This window comes from Glycine max, chromosome 7 (genome assembly GCF_000004515.6).
Source record: "Glycine max cultivar Williams 82 chromosome 7, Glycine_max_v4.0, whole genome shotgun sequence".
In the NCBI taxonomy this organism is placed as follows: Eukaryota; Viridiplantae; Streptophyta; class Magnoliopsida; order Fabales; family Fabaceae; genus Glycine; species Glycine max.
In genome coordinates, this window is record NC_038243.2 from 26683352 (window position 1) to 26694902 (window position 11551).

An 11551-nucleotide genomic window follows, 5' to 3' on the forward strand; every position below is an offset into this window, starting at 1 on the left:
GACAACCGAACAACGCTAGGCAATAAATTCATAGGGCTCCGAAAAAAGTGGAGAATGGAGAATTGGCGAACAGCTCTAGGCAGTAGATTCGCGGGGCTCCAGACTCGTTGTTGGAGGACACATGAACAGTTCTAGGCAATAAATTCATGGGGCTCCGAGAAAAGTGGTGAATGGAGAATTGGCGAACAGCGCTAGGCAGTTGATTCGCGGGGCTCCAGAGTCGTTGTTGGAGGACACATGAACAGCGCTAGGCAATAAATTCATGGGGCTCGGAAAAAAGTGGAGAATGGAGAATTGGCGAACAGCTCTAGGCAGTAGATTCGCGGGGCTCCAGACTCGTTGTTGGAGGACACATGAACAGTTCTAGGCAATAAATTCATGGGGCTCCGAGAAAAGTGGTGAATGGAGACATGGCGAACAGCGCTAGGCAGTAAATTCACGGGGCTCCAGACTCGTTAGTGGATGACACATGAACAGCGCTAGGCAATAAATTCATGGGGCTCCGAAAAAAGTGGAGAATGGAGAATTGGCGAACAGCGCTAGGCAGTAAATTCGCGGGGCTCAAGACTCGTTGGTGGAAGACAACCGAACAACGCTAGGCAATAAATTCATAGGGCTCCGAAAAAAGTGGAGAATGGAGAATTGGCGAACAGCGCTAGGAAGTATATTCGCGGGGCTCCAGACTCGTTGGTGGATGACACATGAACAGCGCTAGGTAAAAAATTCATGGGGCTCCGAAAAAAGTGGAGAATGGAGAATTGGCGAACAACGTTAGGCAGTAAATTCGCGGGGCTCCAGACTCGTTGTTGGGGGACACATGAACAGCGCTAGGCAATAAATTCATGGGGCTCCGAAAAAAGTGGAGAATGGAGAATTGGCGAACAGCGCTAGGAAGTATATTCGCAGGGCTCCAGACTCGTTGGTGGAGGACACATGAACAACGCTAGGTAAGAAATTCATGGGGCTCGAAAAAAGTGGAGGATGGAGAATTGGCGAACAGCGCTAGACAGTAGATTCGCGGGGCTGCAGACTCGTTGGTGGAAGACACACGAAAAACGCTAGGCAATAAATTCATGGGGCTCCGAAAAAAGTGGAGAATGGAGAATTGGCGAACAGCGCTAGGCCGTAAATTCGTGGGGCTCCAGACTCGTTGGTGGAAGACACACGAACAACGCTAGGCAATAAATTCATGCGGCTCCGAAAAAAGTGGAGAATGGAGAATTGGCGAACAGCGCTAGGCACTAAATTCGCGGGGCTCCAAACTCGTTGGTGGATGAAACACGAACAACGCTAGGCAATAAATTCATGGGGCTCCAAAAAAAGTGGAGAATGGAGAATTGGCGAACAGCGCTAGGCAGTATATTCGCGGGGCTCCAGACTCGTTGGTGGATGACACATGAAGAGCGCTAGGTAAAAAATTCATGGGGCTGCGAAAAAAGTGGAGAATGGAGAATTGGCGAACAGCGCTAGGCAGTAGATTCGCGGGGCTCCAGACTCGTTGGTGGATGACACACGAACAACGCTAGGCAATAAATTCATGGGGCTCTGAAAAAAGTGGAGAATGGAGAATTGGCGAACAGCGCTAGGCAGTAGATTCGCGGGGCTCCAGACTCGTTGGTGGAAGACACATGAACAACGCTAGGCAATAAATTCATGGGGCTCCGAAAGAGTGGAGAATGGAGAATTGGCGAACAGCGCTAGCAGTAAATTCGCGGGGCTCCAGACTCGTTGGTGGGAAGACACACGAACAATGCTAGGCAATAAATTCATGGGGCTCCGAAAAAAGTGGAGAATGGAGAATTGGCGAACAGCGCTAGGAAGTATATTCGCGGGGCTCCAGACTCCTTGGTGGAGGACACATGAACAGCGCTAGGTAAAAAATTTATGGGGCTCCGAAAAAAGTGGAGAATGGAGAATAGGCGAACAGCGCTAGGCAGCAAATTCGCAGGGCTCCAGACTCGTTGTTGGAGAACACATGAATAGTTCTAGGCAATAAATTCATGGGGCTCCGAGAAAAGTGGTGAATGGAGACTTCGCGAACAGCGCTAGGTAGTAAATTCACGGGGCTCCAGACTCGTTGGTGGATGACACATGAACAGCGCTAGGCGATAAATTCATGGGGCTCCGAAAAAAGTGGAGAATGGAGACTTGGCGAACAGCGCTAGGCAGTAAATTCGCGGGGCTCAAGACTCGTTGGTGGAAGACAACCGAACAACGCTAGGCAATAAATTCATGGGGCTTGCAAAAAATTGGAGAATGGAGAATTGGCGAACAACGCTAGGCAGTAAATTCGCAGGGCTCCTGACTCGTTGGTGGAAGACACACGAACAACGCTAGGCAATAAATTCACGGGGCTCTGAAAAAAGTGGAGAATGGAGAATTGGCGAGCAGCGCTAGGCAGTAAATTCGCGGGGCTCCAGACTCCTTGGAGGAAGACACACGAACAACGCTAGGCAATAAATTCATGCGGCTCCGAAAAAAGTGGAAAAAGGAGAATTGGCGAACAGCGCTGGGCAGTAAATTCGCGGGGCTCTGAAAAAAGTGGAGAATGGAGAATTGGCGAACAGCGCTAGGCAGTGGATTCGCGGGACTCCAGACTCGTTGGTGGAGCACACATGAATAGCACTAGGCAATAAATTCATGGGGCTCCGAAAAAAGTGGAGAATAGAGAATTGGCGAACAGCGCTAGGTAGTAAATTCGCGGGGCTCCATACTTGATGGTGGAAGACACATGAACAGTGCAAGGCAATAAATTCATGGGGCTCCGAAAAAAGTGGAGAGTGGAGAATTGGCGAACAGCGCTAGGCAGTGGATTCGCGGGGCTCCAGACTCGTTGGTGGAGGAAACATGAACAGTGCTAGGAAATAAATTCATGGAGCTCCGAAAAAAGTGGAGAATGGAGATTTGGCGAACAGTGCTAGGCAGTAAATTCGCGGGGCTCCAGAGTTGTTGGTGGAGGACACATGAACAGTGCTAGGCAATAAATTGATGGGGCTCCGAAAAAAGTGGAGAATGGAGACTTGGCGAACAGCGCTAGGCAGTAAATTCACGGGGCTCCAGACTCGTTGGTGGATGTCACATGAACAGCGCTAGGCAATAAATTCATGGGGCTCCAAAAAAAGTGGAGAATGGAGTATTGGAGAACAGTGCTAGGCAGTAAACTCGCGGGGATCAAGACTCGTTGGTGGAAGACAACCGAACAACGCTAGGCAATAAATTCATGGGGCTCGCAAAAAATTGGAGAATGGAGAATTGGCGAACAATGCTAGGCAATAAATTCGCAGGGCTCCTGACTCGTTGGTGGAAGACACACGAACAACGCTAGGCAATAAATTCACGGGGCTCTGAAAAAAGTGGAGAATGGAGAATTGGCGAGCAGCGCTAGGCAGTAAATTCGCGGGGCTCCAGACTCGTTGGAGGAAGACACACGAACAACGCTAGGCAATAAATTCATGCGGCTCCGAAAAAAGTGGAGAATGAAGAATTGGCGAACAGCGCTAGGCAGTAAATTCTCGGGGCTCTGAAAACAGTGGAGAATAGATAATTGGCAAATAGCGCTAGGCATTGGATTCGCGGGACTCCAGACTCGTTGGTGGAGCACACATGAATAGCACTAGGCAATAAATTCATGGGGCTCCGAAAAAAGTGCAGAATGGAGACTTTGCGAACAGCGCTAGCCAGTAAATTCGCGGGGCTCCATATTTTTTGGTGGAAGACACATGAACAATGCAAGGCAATAAATTCATGGGGCTCCGAAAAAAGTTGAGAATGGAGAATTGGCGAACAGCGCTAGGCAGTGGATTCGCGGGGCTCCAGACTCATTGGTGGAGGACACATGACACAGTGCTAGGAAATAAATTCATGGGGCTCCGAAAAAAGTGGAGAATGGAGACTTGGCGAACAGCGCTAGGCAGTAAATTCGCGGGGCTCCATACTTGTTGGTGGAAGACACATGAACAGTGCAATGCAATAAATTCATGGGGCTCCGAAAAAGTGGAGAATGGAGAATTGGCGAACAGCGCTAGGCAGTAAATTCGCGGGGCTCTAGAGTCGTTGGTGGAGGACACATGAGCAGCGCTAGGCAATAAATTCATGGGGCTCCGAAAAAAGTGGAGAATGGAGAATTGGCGAGCAGCGCTAGGCAGTAAATTCGCGGGGCTCCATAGTCGTTGGTGGAGGACACATGAACAGTGCTAGGCAATAAATTCATGGGGCTCCAAAAAAAGTGGAGAATGGTGAATTGGTGAACAGTGCTAGGCAGTAAATTCGCGGGGCTCAAGACTCGTTGGTGGAAGAGAACCGAACAACGCTAGGCAATAAATTCATGGGGCTCGCAAAAAATTGGAGATTGGAGAATTGGCGAACAACGCTAGCCAGTAAATTCGCAAGGCTCCTGACTCGTTGGTGGAATACACACGAACAACGCTACCCAATAAATTCATGGGGCTTCAAAAAAAGTGGAGAATGGAGAATTGGCGAACAGCGCTAGGCAGTAGATTCACGGGGCTCTAGACTCGATGGTGGAAGACACACGAAGAACGCTAGGCAATAAATTCTTGGGGCTCCGAAAAAAGTGGAGAGTGGAGAATTGGCGAACAGCGCTAGGCAGTTAATTCGCGGGGCTCTAGACTCGTTGGTGGAAGACAACGCGAACAGCGCTAGGCAAGAAATTCATGGGGCTCGCGAGAAAGTGGAGAATGGAGAATTGGCGAACAACGCTAGGCAGTAAATTCGCAGGGCTCCAGACTCGTTGGTGGAAGACACACGAACAACGCTAGGCAAGAAATTCATGGAGCTCCGGAAAAAGTGGAGAATGGAGAATTGGCGAACAGCGCTAGGCAGTAGATTCGCGGGGCTCCAGACTCATTGGTGGAGGACACATGAACAGCGCTAGGCAATAAATTCATGGGGATCCGAAAAAAGTGGAGAATGGAGACTTGGGGAACAGCGCTAGGCAGTAAATTCGCAGGACTCCATACTCGTTGGTGGAAGACACATGAACAGCGCAAGGCAATAAATTCATGGGGCTCCGAAAAAAAGTAGAGAGTGGAGAACTCGCGAACAGCGCTAGGCTGTAATTTCGCGGGCTCTAGAATCATTGGTGGATGACAACCGAACAACGCTAGGCAATAAATTCATGGGGCTCCGAAAAAAGTGGAGAATGGAGAATTGGCGAACAGCGCTAGGAAGTATATTCGCGGGGCTCCAGACTCGTTGGTGCAGGACACATGAACAGCGCTAGGTAAAAAATTCATGGGGCTCGAAAAAAGTGGAGAATGGAGAATTGGCGAACAGCGCTAGGCAATAGATTCGCGGGGCTGCAGACTCGTTGGTGGAAGACACACGAAAAACAATAGGCAATAAATTCATGGGGCTCGCAAGAAAGTGGAGAAAGGAGAATTGGCAAACAGTGCTAGGCAGTAAATTTGCGGGGCTCCATACTCGTTGATGGAAGACACATGAACAACGGTAGGCAATAAATTCATGGGGCTAGGAAAAAAATGGAGAATGGAGAATTGGCGAACAGCGCTAGGTAGTAAATTCGCGGGGCTCGATACTCGTTGGTGGAGGACACATGATCAGCGCTAGGCAATAAATTCATGGGGCTCCGAAAAAAGTGGAGAATGGAGAATTGGCGAACAACGCTAGGCGGTAAATTCGCGGGGCTCCAGACTCGTTGGTGGAGGACACATGAACAGTGCTAGGCAATAAATTCATGCGGCTCCGAAAAAGTGGAGAATGGAGAATTGGCGAACAGCACTAGGAATTAAATTTGCGGGGCTCCAGACTCGTTGGTGGAGGACACATAAACAGTGCTAGTAAATAAATTCATGGGGTTCGGAAAAAAGTGGAGAATGGAGAATTGGCGAACAACGCTAGGAAGTATATTCGCGGGGCTCCAGACTCGTTGGTGGATGACACATGAACAACGCTAGGCAATAAATTCATGGGGCTCCAAAAAAAGTGGAGAATGGAGAATTGGCGAACAGCGCTAGGCAGTATATTCGCGGGGCTCCAGACTCGTTGGTGGATGACACATGAACAACGCTAGGTAAAAAATTCCTGTGGCTCCGAAAAAAGTGGAGAATGGAGAATTGGCGAACAGCGCTAGGCAGTAGATTCGCGGGGCTCCAGACTCGTTGGTGGAAGACACACGAACAACACTAGGCAATAAATTCATGGGGCTCTGAAAAAAGTGGAGAATGGAGAATTGGCGAACAGCGCTAGGCAGTAGATTGGCGGGGCCCCAGACTCGTTGGTGGAAGACACACAAACAACGCTAGGCAATAAATTCATCAGTCTCCGAAAAAAGTGGAGAAAGGAGAATTGTCGAGCAGCGCTAGGCAGTAGATTCATGGGGCTCTAGAGTCGTTGGTGGAAGCCACACGAATAATGCTAGGCAATAAATTCAAGGGGCTCCGAAAAAAGTGGAGAATGGAGAATTGGCGAACAGCGCTAGGAAGTATATTCGCGGGGCTCCAGACTCCTTGGTGGAGGACACATGAACAGCGCTAGGTAAAAAATTTATGGGGCTCCGAAAAAAGTGGAGAATGGAGAATAGGCGAACAGCGCAAGGCAGTAGATTCGCGGGGCTCCATACTCGTTGGAGGAAGACACATTAACAGTGCTAGGCAATAAATTCATGGGGCTCCGAAAATAGTGGAGAATGGAGAATTCGCGAACAGCGCTAGGCACTAAATTCGCGGGGCTCCAGACTCGTTGGTGGAAGACACACGAACAACGCTAGGCAATAAATTCATGGGGCTCCAAAAAAAGTGGAGAATGGACAATAAATTCATGGGGCTCCGAAAAAAGTGGAGAATGGAAAATTGGCGAACAGCGCTAGGCAGTAAATTCGCGGGGCTCCAGACTCGTTGGTGGAAGACACACAAACAACGCTAGGCAATAAATTCATCCGGCTCCGAAAAAAGTGGAGAAAGGAGAATTGGCGAGCAGCGCTAGGCAGTAGATTCGTGGGGCTCCAGACTCGTTGGTGGAAGACACACGAACAATGCTAGGCAATAAATTCATGGGGCTCCGAAAAAAGTGGAGAATGGAGAATTGGCGAACAGCGCTAGGAAGTATATTCGCGGGGCTCCAGACTCCTTGGTGGAGGACACATGAACAGCGCTAGGTAAAAAATTTATGGGGCTCCGAAAAAAGTGGAGAATGGAGAATAGGCGAACAGCGCTAGGCAGCAAATTCGCAGGGCTCCAGACTCGTTGTTGGAGAACACATGAATAGTTCTAGGCAATAAATTCATGGGGCTCCGAGAAAAGTGGTGAATGGAGACTTCGCGAACAGCGCTAGGTAGTAAATTCACGGGGCTCCAGACTCGTTGGTGGATGACACATGAACAGCGCTAGGCGATAAATTCATGGGGCTCCGAAAAAAGTGGAGAATGGAGAATTGGCGAACAGCGCTAGGCAGTAAATTCGCGGGGCTCAAGACTCGTTGGTGGAAGACAACCGAACAACGCTAGGCAATAAATTCATGGGGCTCCGAAAAAAGTGGAGAATGGAGAATTAGCGAACAGCGCTAGGAAGTATATTCGTGGGGCTCCAGACTCATTGGTGGATGACACATGAACAGCGCTAGGTAAAAAGTTCATGGGGCTCCAGACTCGTTGGTGGGGGACACATGAACAGCGCTACGCAATAAATTCATGGGGCTCCCAAAAAAGTGGAGAATGGAGAATTGGCGAACAGCGCTAGGAAGTATATTCGCAGGGCGCCTGACTCGTTGGTGGAGGACACATGAACAACGCTAGGTAAAAAATTCATGGGGCTCGAAAAAAGTGGAGGATGGAGAATTGGTAAACAGCGCTAGGCAGTAAATTCGCGGGGGCTGCCGACTCGTTGGTGGAAGACACACGAAAAACGCTAGGCAATAAATTCATGGGGCTACGAAAAAAGTGAAGAATTGGCGAACAGCGCTAGGCAGTAAATTCGCAGGCCTCCAGACTCATTGGTGGAAGACACACGAACAACGCTAGGCAATAAATTCATGCGCCTCCGAAAAAAGTGGAGAATGGAGAATTAGCGAACAGCGCTAGGCACTAAATTCCCGGGGCTCCAGACTCGTTGGTGGAAGACACACGAAGAACGCTAGGCAATAAATTCATGGGGCTCCAAAAAAAGTGGAGAATGGAGAATTGGCGAACAGCGCTAGGCAGTATATTCGCGGGGCTCCAGACTCGTTGGTGGATGACACATGAACAACGCTAGGTAAAAAATTCCTGTGGCTCCGAAAAAAGTGGAGAATGGAGAATTGGCGAACAGCGCTAGGCAGTAGATTCGCGGGGCTCCAGACTCGTTGGTGGAAGACACACGAACAACACTAGGCAATAAATTCATGGGGCTCTGAAAAAAGTGGAGAATGGAGAATTGGCGAACAGCGCTAGGCAGTAGATTGGCGGGGCCCCAGACTCGTTGGTGGAAGACACACAAACAACGCTAGGCAATAAATTCATCAGTCTCCGAAAAAAGTGGAGAAAGGAGAATTGTCGAGCAGCGCTAGGCAGTAGATTCATGGGGCTCTAGAGTCGTTGGTGGAAGCCACACGAATAATGCTAGGCAATAAATTCAAGGGGCTCCGAAAAAAGTGGAGAATGGAGAATTGGCGAACAGCGCTAGGAAGTATATTCGCGGGGCTCCAGACTCCTTGGTGGAGGACACATGAACAGCGCTAGGTAAAAAATTTATGGGGCTCCGAAAAAAGTGGAGAATGGAGAATAGGCGAACAGCGCAAGGCAGTAGATTCGCGGGGCTCCATACTCGTTGGAGGAAGACACATTAACAGTGCTAGGCAATAAATTCATGGGGCTCCGAAAATAGTGGAGAATGGAGAATTCGCGAACAGCGCTAGGCACTAAATTCGCGGGGCTCCAGACTCGTTGGTGGAAGACACACGAACAACGCTAGGCAATAAATTCATGGGGCTCCAAAAAAAGTGGAGAATGGACAATAAATTCATGGGGCTCCGAAAAAAGTGGAGAATGGAAAATTGGCGAACAGCGCTAGGCAGTAAATTCGCGGGGCTCCAGACTCGTTGGTGGAAGACACACGAACAACGCTTGGCAATAAATTCATGGGGCTCCGAAAAAAGTGGAGAATGGAGAATTGGCGAACAGCGCTAGGCAGTAGGTTCGCGGGGCTCCAAACTTGTTGGTGGAAGACACACGAACAACGCTAGGCAATAAATTCATGTGGCTCCGAAAAAAGTGGAGAATGAAGAATTGGCGAACAGCTCTAGGCAGTAAATTCGCAGGGCTCCAGACTCGTTGGTGGAGGACACATGAACAGTGCTAGGCAATAAATTCATGGGGCTCCGAAAAAAGTGGAGAATGGAGACTTGGCGAACAGCGCTAGGCAGTAAATTCACGGGGCTCCAGACTTGTTGGTGGATGACACATGAACAGCGCTAGGCAATAAATTCATGGGGCTCCGAAAAAAGTGGAGAATGGAGAATTGGCAAACAGCGCTAGGCAGTAAATTCGCGGGGCTCCATACTTGTTGGTGGAGCACACATGAACAGCGCTAGGCAATAAATTCATGTGGCTCCGAAAAAAGTGGAGAATGGAGAATTGGCGAACAGCGCTAGGCAGTAGATTCGCGGGGCTCCAGACTCGTTGGTGGAGGACACATGAACAGTGCTAGGCAATAAATTCATGGGGCTCCGAAAAAAGTGGAGAATGGAGACTTGGCGAACAACGCTAGGCAGTAAATTTGCAAGGCTCCAGAGTCGTTGGTGGAGGACACATGAACAGTGCTAGGCAATAAATTCATGGGGCTCCGAAAAAAGTGCAGAATGGAGAATTGGCGAACAGCGCTAGGCAGTAAATTCGCGGGGCTCCAAACTCGTTGGTGGAGCACACATGAACAGCGCTAGGCAATAAATTCATGGGGCTCAGAAAAATGTGGAGAATGGAGAATTGGCGAACAACTCTAGGCAGTATATTCGCGGGGCTCCGGACTCGTTGGTGGAGGACACATGAATAGTGCTAGGCAATAAATTCATGGGGCTCCGAAAAAAGTGGAGAATGGAGAATTGGCGATCAGCGCTAGCCAGTAAATTCGCGGGGCTCCAGAGTCGTTGGTGGAGGACACATGAATAGTGCTAGGCAATAAATTCATGGGGCTCCGAAAAAAGTAGAGAATGGAGAATTGGCGAACAGCGCTAGCCAGTAAATTCGCGGGGCTCCATACTCGTTGGTGGATACACACATGAACAGCGCTAGGCAATAAATTCATGGGGCTCCGAAAAAAGTGGAGAATGGAGAATTGGCGTACAGCTCTAGGCAGTAGATTCGCGGGGCTCCGGACTCGTTGGTGGAGGACACATGAATAGTCCTAGGCAATAAATTCATAGGGCTCCGAAAAATGTGGAGAATGGAGACTTGGCGAACAGCGCTAGGCAGTAAATTCGCAAGGCTCCAGAGTCGTTGGTGGAGGACACATGAATAGTGCTAGGCAATAAATTCATGGGGCTCCGAAAAAAGTGGAGAATGGAGAATTGGCGATCAGCGCTAGCCAGTAAATTCGCGGGGCTCCAGAGTCGTTGGTGGAGGACACATGAATAGTGCTAGGCGTGTAACTCCTGACTGGCTCCGAAAAAAATTTGAGAATGGAGAATTGGCGAACAGCGCTAGGCAATGAATTCGCGGGGCTCTAGAGTCGTGGGTGGAGGACACATGAAGAGCGCTAGGCAATAAATTCATGGGGCTTCGAAAAAATTGGAGAATGGAGAATTGGTGAACAGTGCTAGGCAGTAAATTTGCGGGGCTCCATACTCGTTGGTGGAAGACACATGAACAGCGCTAGGCAATAAATTCATGGGGCTCCGAAAAAAGTGGAGAATGGAGAATAAATTCATGGGGCTCTGAAAAAAGTGGAGAATGGAGAATTGGCGAACAGCGCTATGCAGTAAATTCGCGGGGCTCCAGACTCTTTGGTGGAAGACACACAAACAACGCTAGGCAATAAATTCATGGGGCTCCAAAAAAAGTGGAGAATGGAGAATAAATTCATGGGGCTCTGAAAAAAGTGGAGAATGGAGAATTGGCGAACAACGCTAGGCAGTAAATTCGCGGGGCTCCGGACTCGTTGGTGGAGGATACATGAACAGCGCTAGGTAATAAATTCATGGGGCTCCGAAAAAAGTGGAGAATGGAGAATTGGTGAACAGCGCTAGGAATTAAATTCGTGGGGCTCCAGACTCGTTGGTGGAGGACACATAAACAGTGCTAGGAAATAAATTCATGGGGCTCAGAAAAAAGTGGACAGCGCTAGGCAGTAAATTCGCGGGGCTCGATACTCGTAGGTGGAGGACACATGATCAGCGCTAGGCAATAAATTCATGGGTCTTCGAAAAAAGTGGAGAATGGAGAATTCGCGAACAACGCTAGGCAGTAAATTCGCGGGGCTCCAGACTCATTGGTGGAGGACACATGAACAGTGCTAGGCAATAAATTCATGCGGCTCCGAAAAAGTGGAGAATGGAGAATTGGCGAACAGTGCTAGGAATTAAATTCGTGGGCTCCAGACTCATT